This window comes from Kogia breviceps, chromosome 7 (genome assembly GCF_026419965.1).
Source record: "Kogia breviceps isolate mKogBre1 chromosome 7, mKogBre1 haplotype 1, whole genome shotgun sequence".
Taxonomy (NCBI): Eukaryota; Metazoa; Chordata; class Mammalia; order Artiodactyla; family Physeteridae; genus Kogia; species Kogia breviceps.
The window spans coordinates 116,356,751-116,368,576 of NC_081316.1; the positions used below are offsets into that span (position 1 = coordinate 116,356,751).

Here is an 11,826-nt window from a genome sequence, read left to right on the forward strand (position 1 = left end):
CTATTAGAAATAATATTAGAATTCAGTAAGATGGGAGGTTATCCAATAAATACACACTTTATTTTTATTATGGACGTTATTTTATTTTATTGAGATATAATTGACATAAAACATATTAGTTTCAGATGTACAAAATAATGATCTGATATTTATATATATTGTGAAATGTTGACCACAATAAGTCTAGTTAACACCCATCACCATACATAGTTGCAATTTTTTTTTTGGTGTGTGATGAGAAACTTTTTGTCTTTTAATTGTCATATTTAGACTATTTACATGATCAGGTGGCTTAAAAAAACCTTTTTATTGCAAACTATAGCTCACGTTCAGTAAAGTAAGGCATAATTATAGAACATACCCTGCACATACACTTTCTTTCATTCCAAAAATTAACCAGTTAGAAAATAAAAATGGAAACAACTCCCATTAACAACAAAAACATAAATTACCCAAGAATAAACTGAACAAAAAATGTGTAGTACCTAAATGAAGAAAACTAAGCAAAGTAAAAAAAAGGCTAGTTCTTGGATAGTAAATCTCAGTACTGTAAGGATGTCAATTCTCCCCAAAAGAATCTATAAATGAAATGAATTCCATTCAAAAGCTCAACAAGATATTTTTGGAGGGATACTAGGAAAAAAAGATTCTGTTAAAGGATAATTTTTAAAAAGGTAACATCATAATCATCCAGCAAATACAAAATGAACACATGTCAAAGATCATCAGTGAGGTAACCAGTAAGATGTTATGATTGATTCAAAGAGTATTTGAAAAATTCAGTATATATAATCAATGTAACAAAGAAATGTTAGGATAAGGTTGCCAAGTTTTTTGGTTTTTTTAAATGAGATTAAAAAAAATATGTTTATTTATTTGGTTGCACCAGGTCTTAGTTGCAGCAGGCAGGGTCCTTAGTTGTGGCATGCATGTGGGATCTAGTCCCCTGACCAGGGATCGAACGCTGTTGGGCCTCCTGCATTGGGAGCGTGGAGTCTTATCCACCTATGCCACCAGGGAAGTTCTAAGGTTGCCAAGTCTGATTTTTTTTTAACTGATTAATTCCCAACAGGCTGTAAATCTTAGAGATGATCTGTTTCACAAGACAGAAATTATCTGTATCTCCACCAGACAAAAATCTAGAATTTAGCAAGTAATTTCACTAAGTCTGGGGCCTTAATCAACAGTAAACAATGAAGTAAGTACATTTCTCTACAGTCCTAAAGTGATATGCTGTTAAAAAGATGTGCGGCTCACCTTTGTCTTATTTCCAGGATTTGGATGATTTTTCTGAAAATTCTAAAGGTCATGGAAAGAATAATCTTAAAAGTAGCTAGGTAAATTTTGAAAAATAAAATAAACAAAACAAAAAGAAGGGAAGGGCAATTTTCCATACCTATTAAAATAATAAAAAGATTTCTAAAAATAATAATAATAGGTAATAACACCTATAATAAACAGGAGGAGAGTGCCTTACCTTGGTGGGGTTAGAGAGAGTATGACATCCATTTTCACCACCTGTCCCTGCTTTGAAATTTGGGCAGTAAATACTTGCTTGCTCCCACCTGTGTCTCTGTCTCTCTGTCTCTGTCTCTGTGTCTCTCTCAGACCTGCTTCCATCAAGGAAGCTGCCTCACCCCGGCCGCTCCCCCTACACCCAGCCCCACCGTTTCCAATCTAACCATCACCAAAGTCCTCATAATGTTATGCTTCAACTCCCATGTAGCCCAGTCCTTTGTTTTTATACACTATTGGCCGGACCCTGAAGGTGGAGAGGTGTGAACAACTTTATCACAGTGATCATGGTGTTTGTAGTAGTCTTTCACACCCAAGTGACACTGTTATTTGGGGCACTATTTTGGCATTTTTGGTGAAATCTTTTCTTAGATTTTGAGACCCATAGCAAATTCCTTTCTATTGCCCAGTGTTCTTCGGAGTAAATTCATATGCATCATTGATACCCAAACCTGGAGCATCTCCTTTTTTTTCCTTCATGCTCTCTTAATAGTCTTTTGGTCCAATGATGTACTGGAAGAACGTGGAAGTAAATGAATCAAGAGATCTGAGATTTCATCCGGCATCTGCCTGGATGTGTTTTCTCATTTGTGAAAATGAAGATGATTGGACTCTTCAGAGTACTTTCTGCTCTGGTTCTGTGGCTACAGTGCTTCAGTCACATGCTCTCCCGTGGCCTGAGTATTGCCAAGGAAGGCACACCACACTCAAGTCTCAAGAGCTGTCCTTTCTCCTGTACCTCTTGAACTAGCTTAATACTGGCAGTGTCGCTATTGGGGTTTAGGTTAGAGACACCAGTCGCCCACTCCCTCCCTGGGATTCTTGCCAGGAGAATAAAAATCAAAGGGTCGTCTGAATGGGGGTCAAAGCCCTCTAGTCATAGCTACACAAAGAACTTATCTAATTTTTATTTAGACCAGGGTTGGTTTCTGACTGACCCAGAATCCTAGGCTAACCCATTATTTCCTTACTAATTTAGTTAATCTCGTCTAAAAGATAATTCCCAAATCTCTGTCGAGCAGTCTTTCCTCTCAGAATACCACTTCGACATTCAGGAAGCTGAACATTCTTGGTAACAATGTGTGGTTGTAATACACAGAGATACAGGATTATTTTCCTTAATTATAACAGGTCAGAGCTTTCCTCTTGGTCATGTGGTATCTTCTTCAGGAACAAAACAAAGACTGTATCACTAACTTGCCCAAGTCTCTGTGGAAAGTGAGAAGTTTAATCATTCCAATGCTTTGCCTGTGAGTCTGAAACTATTCAGATGAGTGAAATTTTCATGTTTCACTCAAGTGTTCTGTGCAGGTAGACAGAGCTGGACGGACTCGGTTTAGAACGGACCGTCTAGACAGCACTCCTGCCACTGTGGGAAAAGAGACCGAAGAACGATTTAAGATTTATGTGTATCTTGACGATTCGAACGGAAATGTTAAATATTCAGCCTGTCTACCCTGCAGTCCCTACTCGATTTAAAGCATGAATTAATACCACCGGATTAACTCCGGATTAACTAGCAGCAAATATCTCATCTGGAGATATATTAGGATGTACCCATGGAAATAAGACAATACTTATTTGTAGCAAATAAAATATTTATCTTTGGTATCTTGTTTGAAGGCTATTAATTGTTCCTAAAAACCTGCAAAATATTTTCAAACGTTTCAATTAGGTCATAAAAGTTTGACTCCACATATTTTACTTCCTGTTTGTGGATTTTTTTAAATATAATTCTGATATTTTACAACAATCCTGTTTCCCTTGTAAAGACTTTTTATCAAGCATCCAAATTGTTTCACTAGTTTAAAAAATAACATACCACACAGTGGTGATGGTATTAAAATTTACAACACTAAGAAAGTCAAGAATTGGAATAGGAATTATATTGCGCTCGTAAAGCAGAGTCCCAGCATAAAGCCTGAACTACACTCCTTGCAGATTCAGGCCTGTCTGGGCTTGTCTAATGACCAGCAACACAGGTGGTTCAGGGATCTACATGGCAAGGGAACAGAGGCGCTTAATTCAAAGAAACAGATCTAGAAACTGTGAAGATGGCAGCCAGCCCTATTCTGACTACCCTGTATCATTTAGAGTTCTTTCAAGTGCCAGTAACAGAATATACCCGAAAGTGGAAAAAACAATTAACGGGATGTTCAAAGGCAGTTCATGTCCAGGATTGGTGGTGTGACTTGGAGATAGGTCAAGGGCCTGAGTGTTTCCCATCCAGGTCTTCACTCCCCTCACAGAGTCACTGATCACAAGATGACTCAGCATTTCTAAGCAACGTATCCAGTGAAGAGGAAGGGACATTTGTGTTCACGGGTCCCTTTCTGTGAGAGAAGCTTCCCAGTTGCCTTCCCTTCTGGATCTCCTTGGACAGAAGCAGGCCACATACTCATACCCCCACTGCAAGAAACTAAAATGCTTTATCCTTGCAGGAATTCTCCACCAGCAAGGAAGAGTCTGCCGAAAACGTCTAAACCACTGGATGATATCCCATATCACCTACAGAGGTTCATGAGATGGAAGAAGGAGGCAGAGTGCACAGCATGGTATGTCGATACTAGGGGTCTGACCTGGAGAACCTTTGGGCTCTCCAAAAACACCAGATTTTTTTCCTAAGCTGCCTTTGACCCAGGGCAAGATTCTTCCAGAGAAGAGGTTTGTCAAAGACAAATGACGATCAGGATCTGAGTTTGACAGCGTATAATAGATAACACCAAAAAAAAAAAAAAAAAACAGTGGTTGAACAAATTAGAAGTTTTATTTTTTTCTTATGTTACAAAGCACCTAGAGGAACAGAGTCCAGGGTGGGTATGGTGGCTCCAAGACGTCATCAGAGACCCAGCTTCCTTTTATCTTTCCTTTAAGCCATCCTTGGCGTATGTTGTCTCCATCTTCATGACACCCAAGTGGCACCTCCTCTACGCTCTTCCCCAGGCATCGTGACCACAGTCTAAGAGGAATAAGAAGAAAGGACGAGGAGCAATGGTGAGTGCCCCTGAGTTATTTCTCTTTAAGGAACATCACTGAAAGTCTGCTTATGCAGTAACTTTGGCTTTCATTGTAATGGCAATAACTGTCACATAAAACTCCAGCTGCCAAACAGATTGAGAAATGTACTTGTACGGGAGATTCACGCCATCCTGCATAACGTCAAAATTCTGATTGTAAGAAAGAAGAAAGTCAATTTTGGCTTAGTAACTAGGAATTTTTTTTTTTTTTTTTTTTTTTTTTTTTGCGGTATGCGGGCCTCTCACTGCTGTGGCCTCTCCCGTTGCGGAGCACAGGCTCCGGACGTGCAGGCTCAGCGGCCATGGCTCACAGGCCCAGCCGCTCCGCGGCACGTGGGATCCCCCCGGACCAGGGCACGAACCCGCGTCCCCTGCATCGGCAGGCAGACTCCCAACCACTGCGCCACCAGGGAAGCCCGTAACTAGGAATTTTTGTTACAAAAACTGGAGGTTTCTTGTGAAAACTAAGAATGGAAAACAGCATAGTGAATCAGTGGTGGGAAAGGGTATTTTTCCCAGTTCATTTAATTTCGGTGGGTGGATTATGGGAAAGAGATAGAAAAAGATCATTTCCTGCTAGGAACCGTGTTTGCTCTGGAAATGAGCAGGTGATTGTTGAAGGATCAGTGAGGACAGCACCGTGGGGACCAGGCCGAAGCTCAGCAGCGAGTTCCACAGACACACCTGGGATTTACCTCCCACTTTTTAACGGCACAAAGCCTGAGTCAATGCGGATATGGGTAACCGGTGAGAGGAATTTTGCAAGGCCCCTGGGATGTATACTTTGCAGATATAAGGCTTGTTCTATGTTTCTCCTGCTAGTGAAATCTTTCTATAATCCTATGGAGGATTGACTTGAGGGGGTGGGTGAGAGGGCTGGGAATATCTGATTTTCCCACTGGAAAATACTGGGAGAGTATAAGTCAAATGAAGAAACTAATGATGGGGCTGACCAGATAGGACACGTCTCTCTTTTGGAAACAACATAGAACATAAAAGAGAGTTACACTGAATATAAACAAACCCCCCAAATGAGAGAGATACAGTCAAAATGAGAAGAGACACATATAGGCTAGAATCATTAGACAGGGTTTCATGGAGGAACTAGGTCTTTTTTTTTTTTTTTTAATTTATTTATTTAATTTATTTATTTTTGGCTGCATTGAGTCTTTGTTGCTGCACCTGGGCTTTCTCTAGTTGTGGCGAGCAGGGGCCACCCCCCGTTGTGTTGCGCGGGCTTCTCATTGCAGCGGCCTCTCTTGCTGCAGAGCATGGGCTCTAGGCACGCGGGCTTCAGTAGTTGTGGCTCACAGGCTTTTTTGCTCTGCGGCATGTGGGATCTTCCTGGACCAGGGATCGAACCCATGTCCCCTGTATTGGCAGGCGGATTCTTAACCACTGCGCCACCTGGGAAGCCCAGGAACTAGGTCTTAAATTGGACCTCACAAAAGGAGGAAGAATTTGGATTCTGAGAGCAGAGAACGAGGAGGACACTCTGTTGATGTGTGGTGAAAACTCTGAAAAAAAGCTGTTCAGGGAGAAGGTTCAGAGAGAAAATTTCTTCCAGCAGGTTCTGGGACATTGGGAAGGACAGGAGGATGGGAGAGGTAAATCAGTGGGGGGAGGGGACCAGGGGGGCCCTAACTCACCCCACTCCCCTCACCTTTCTTTTGCTAAGGCTTCCAGGTAATTGTCCAGCCGTACAAAAACTTAAGAAAATCAGAAACCAATTCAAATAAAACTTTGATGGATAATATCACGATATGCATTGGTGGTAGGAGTATAAACAGGTACAGTCACTTGGAAAGCCATCTGGTGGTACTTAGTAAAGTGCGGTTTACATATGTGCTGTGACACATCACTTCTACATATATAGATATGAGATATATATATATATGATTTATATATATAAAATTCCCCTAGTGTCCATAACTAGGGGGCTGGATACATAAAATGCTAAGAATGTATCCTATGGAATAACATGCTACAGATAGAAGCACTGAACTAGATATACAGTTAGTGACATGGTTGGATATTAAAAACATAGTTCTGAATTCAAAAAAAAAAGTCTTTTCATTTGGCTGTGGTTGTGGCATGTGGGATCTTAGGTCCCTGACCAGGAATGGAACCCGTGCCCCCTACAGTGGAAACACGGAGTCCTAACCACTGGACCACTAGGGAATTCCCTTGAATTCAAAAATTAAGGAGGAAAATGAGATGTAAGCGCAATTGGACACATAAGTCAATTAAAAACACATACATACAAAACACTACATTACTTACAAGAATTCATGGAGGAAAGGAATAAAGATAAGAGACTGGGCATGAAGGGAAGAAATTCATCCGTCAATGAAGAGCAGAGCCTCCATACAATGGTGTATGCTAGGAACTCGCCCCTTAACCCACAGTTTGCCCTTACCTCTCCTCCCTCTCAGGGAAGGAGACACTCTTAGACCTCTAGGAATTTTTAAACGTATGATTAGCACTAGAACATATCATTCTCTCATGCATAAAATTGGGATAATAGGAAGAAGACTCTCACTGGGTTGTCAGGAAAATTAATGGAGATCAAACCTTAGATGCCTAAAAGGAGCCATGCCCAGCTGTTAGGTGTTTGACTAACACTCACCAACCGGCAAAGAGACTCACTCTGAACTTTATACCAATCTCACAGGGCGTGCGTTCAATTCCTGCCTCAGCAAAACGATAAAGTGTTACGTCAGAGGCTTTCAGAGTCAAGCAAATAGTCGAAACCAGTCGGGGTACATTAGATCCTCAAGGGCAAGGGCACACGGTCCTGCTCCGCAGAGAAAATAATGCGACTGTTGATGGAGGCTTAGGGAAGCTCACAAGCGCCAGTGTTCTCCCACACAGTCAGGCTGAGCCCAGGGCGCTGCCCCTGTCTGACCATTACTCACCAGAGTCGGCAGCCCTGCCAATTCAGTGATTACCAGGCAGCAGGAGCTGAGTGGGGAAGGGTAATGTGAAGGCCAGCTGACGCTGCAGGGGGGAGAAGACCGGCCAAAGGACAGTGACCGGAGCTGGCATTTGGTCAGAGGATAGGGATTTTGTTGGTCTTTGGTCAAAGGTCTGGCAGTGTACCCTTAGGTCTTTGGGGCACAATGTGTAATCTGAAAAAGGAATTTAGAGCAGTCTATTATTGGGGATAATGCATTGCTTGTAGCCACATTTACAAAGATTAGAGGTCTGAGAAGCATTACAGTGTTCCCTCTATATCACGAATGCATAGCAGTTCAGAATATAATCCAAGGCCGCTTGATATTGAAGTGAAGTGTGACCAAAATATTCTCTGTTACAAAACTACTGTCCATGCAAGAGGAAAGCGCTTTACCTTTTCACCCAATGAAGGAACTTTTTTTGTTTTTTTTTGCGGTACGCGGGCCTCTCACTGTTGGGGCCTCTCCCGTTGCGTTGCGGAGCACAGGCTCCGGACGCGCAGGCTCAGCGGCCATGGCTCACGGGCCCAGCTGCTCCGCGGCATGTGGGATCTTCCCGGACCGGGGCACGAACCTGCGTCCCCCGCATCGGCAGGCGGGCTCCCAACCACTGCGCCACCAGGGAAGAAGCCCCTGAAGAAACTTTTTAGATATCCTATTTATCCTGCTACAGTACATCATTCACAGAACCTATAAATCGTCTACTCCTCAGACTCAAAAAGGTGGGACATCCTAAAAAACTCAATCAGCTAAAGGAATTCCCACCTGCCTGCTATAGATGAAATCAGACTAAACTCTAGGACTCCTGATGATCCCTCAAGAGCTCTGCCAGTCCTAAGTTATCTGGTATGTGAACAGGGAACAAATTTAGAGTTTCAAGGAAACTTAGAGATCGCCCAGTCCAATTTCTTCTTTGTAGAAGTTGTGTTTCAGAGAGGATAACTTGCCCAATGTCAAGCAGCTGGCTCATTTCTATTCAACATATGTTTATTGAATACCTACTATGTTCCAGGCATCCTAGTAAATACTAGGAATTCAGGTAGCATGAATCATTATAAAACATGGCATATTAGTGAAGCATGTACACCAGAGCCAGACTCACAGTAGAGCACTGAATGTGCGTTTATCTTAGCTTCACTGCTTACTAGCTGTGTGGCCTTGGGCACACTTAACCTCTCTGTGCTTCAGATTTATTATCTGCTAAATAAGGTAATAATGAGACTATAACTCATGGGATTGCTATATGACTTGAAAGAATCAATATACTTAATGCACACACAACAGAACTGTGGCTGGCACATAGTGCTCTGTAAGTATTTGTCAATTAAAACACCAGGTTTCTGCTCTGTAGAAGCTCTCCATCCTTTGTTTAGACAGTTAGCCTAGCACACTGGAGGAGCGCTAGGCTAGCCATCCTAATTGGTGTCATATGTGGCGTGAGTCCTCCCACCCAGTGCCAAGTACCGCTCCTGGCATGTGATAGACTTCTCAGTATTTGCCGAATGGATGAATGAACGGATCCCAAAATTAAAGAGTCAGGGAACAAGCAAATAAATATTTGAATGGTACCTTAAACGATGAGAAAGAAGAGCAGCATTTCTTCATGTGGAGAAGGGACAAGAGATTCTAGACCGTTGAAGCAGCGGGAGCAAAGTCACTGGGTTGTCAAGGCGACTAGCTTTCTTCCTGTCTCCATATAGCCTACTCTTCTCACTTCCTTTACCCAAGGGATTTGGGAATTGGATCTGGGTGTGCCATGGAATCTGTAGCTCTCAGCTCCTGATGGATTATATAGCCCCACTCTGATGAAACCAGGTGCTAATGAAGACGCTCAAGGGATATCCGTTGTTCTTTCCTTTAACACATGTTCGTTCAGAGGGAGCTGGCTGATTTCAGAAATCCAGCAGGGATTAAAGTACTGAATGTGTATTTACTTAGACCATCTGTTCATGGCGAGAGTTTGATTACATTTGACTGTTAATGTAATTGATATTTTCCTTGAGTTTGATCCTCCTCCACGAAGGACTAGTTTTATAGTTACTTTCAATTAAACTATGTATAATTAAATAATTTACTTTAGAAAAATTTTGACATTTATTAATCATCTGATGGTTCTCATGGCAGAGATATCTGATTGTGCCCCAATATCCAACATCCATTCTCTCCTTCTTCTATAGCAATAACATCCTTTTTTTTTTTTTTTTGGACACGCTCTGCAGCTTGGGATCTTAGCTCCCCGACCAGGGATTGAACCCGGGCCCTCGGCAGTGAGAGCACTGAATCCTAACCACTGGACCGCCAGGGAAGTCCCAGCAATAGCATTCTTGATTTTTATCTGGGCACATGAACACTGAGGATAAGGACTATATTTCCCAGCTTCTCACGCATCCATAGGTGGCCGAGTGACTAAGCAGACATGATATGTTCAATTTCCAAAAAGAGTGCAATTTAAAAGAATGACATTTTCTTCTCCTTTTTTTCATGTCCTCCCCTCTGGATGGAATGTCGATGTAATGGCTAGAGTTAAAGCAACCATGTGAACCTTGTGAGGTGAATTCGGGAGGGGAAGAAAATGTTTAGGAGAGCAAGTAGAAGAAGTCTGGGTTTTGATACTCCATGGAGTACTGTATCGGAGTGCCTACCTCCTGACTTTTCCTTTTTTATTTTAAATTTTTTCCTTTTGGCTACACCACGCGGCATGCAGGATCTTAGTTCCCTGACCAGGGATGGAACCCATGGCCCCTGCAGTGGAAGCGTGAAGTCTTCCCACTGCCAGGGAAGTGCCCAGAAGTTTATATAAGAGTGACATAAACTTTTGCTCATTTAAGCTACTGTTAGTTTTGAGTTTGTTGTGGCTTTTTTTCTTGCAGCCACACCAACCCTAACTTAAATGGCTTCCTCTTGCTACCCATCCTGACATCTCCTTTGTCCCCTCCAAGTCATTTGTTACTACACAGAGAATAAAAACTAAGATTTCCCAAGCAAATAAGCATAATAATGACAATAAGAATAATCAAAAGGATAGATACTTTGCAAAAACTTTGCTTCTTCCTTCCCCATCCGAAAATATCACCTTGTGAATTTCACGGCCACTCTAGTTATTTTTGGAAGGTCTCATTAGCATTCTATAAATGTAGATGATTAAGAGTCATTCTGTGAGTGGGAAGGGAAGTAAGGGATAAGATACGTGGAAAGGGAGCAGCAATGTCACTGAAAGCAGTTTAGGCAGAGGAAGATAAGACTCCAGCAGTATGTAAATTATGATACAGCCATAATGCAAAGCTACCCAATGATTAAAGAGTGTGTTCTAGAATCACATGTATTGCTTTGGGGAAATCTGCAGGATATTTTGTCAAGTGAAAAAGTAGATTCCAGGCGTGGGGAGGCGCGGCGGGGGAAGCCCACGGCGCCCGCCTCCAGGGGGCCCAGCCCCGCCGCCGGGCGTCTGGGCGTCCCCGCGAGTCCGCGCCGGAGCCGAGTCCGAGCGCGAACGGGAGCCGCCCGCCCTGGACCACAGGCCCCTGCTGCAGGAGCGGCCGCCCGCCTACCACCTGGGGGCCGGCCAGGGCGGCTTCGCGTGCGGCCCGCACCGCTACGGCGCCCTCCCCGCGGCCGCCCTCCCCCTACCTCGTCACAGGGTTACCCCACCGCCACCCCAGGGTCTGCAACATCCACAGTCGAAATGTCAGCCGGCCCCGTGCCAGTTCCATCGTTGTTGTTGGAGGCTGCCCTGTCTGCAGGGTCTGGGCTCTGGAGGACTCCTTCACCTTCCTGGGCGTCTTCCTGGCCATCGTCTTGTGCCCCTTTGGGTTCATCTGCTGTTTTGCCTTGAGGAAACGAAGATGGCCCAACTGTGCAGCAAACTTTACTTAAAGGGAACAGCACACCTGGCTTCCCCACACCCAGCTCTCTTTTTCTAATGTAAATGTCGTGTACACTAGCTTTATGGCATTCAGCTCCAGGACTGTTTTGTAAAGTGAGGTGGGACTGGGTGCTGCCAGGAGGAGCTGAGGGCACAAGGGTCAGTAGTGTGGACGCGCACGGCACTGTTCCCAGGTCAACGACAGCTCAGTAAAGCACTGCTTTTATTTTTCACAGTCTTCAGTTTGAGAAAGGTGAGAAATAGTGTTTTAAATAAATGAGATCCATACCATTGTCAAAAAAAAAAGGAGAGTCCAGAATAATAAATAAATATATATTTATACAGACTTAGAAAAAACAGGAACCACGGACACCAAAATGTTACCAGTATTTATCTCTGGCTAGTAGGATTATAGATGATTTTTATTTACTTCTATTCTGTTTATTTGTATTTTCTACTTTTCCATGATCAACAC

The 11,826-nt window shown here is 43.1% G+C and overlaps 1 pseudogene; it reads left to right on the top strand.

Annotated features, from left to right (window-relative positions):
* The first annotated feature begins 10,105 nt into the window (after nucleotides 1–10,105).
* On the top strand, nucleotides 10,106–11,362 carry LOC131760387 (membrane protein BRI3 pseudogene; annotated as a pseudogene).
* The last annotated feature ends 464 nt before the right edge of the window (nucleotides 11,363–11,826 follow it).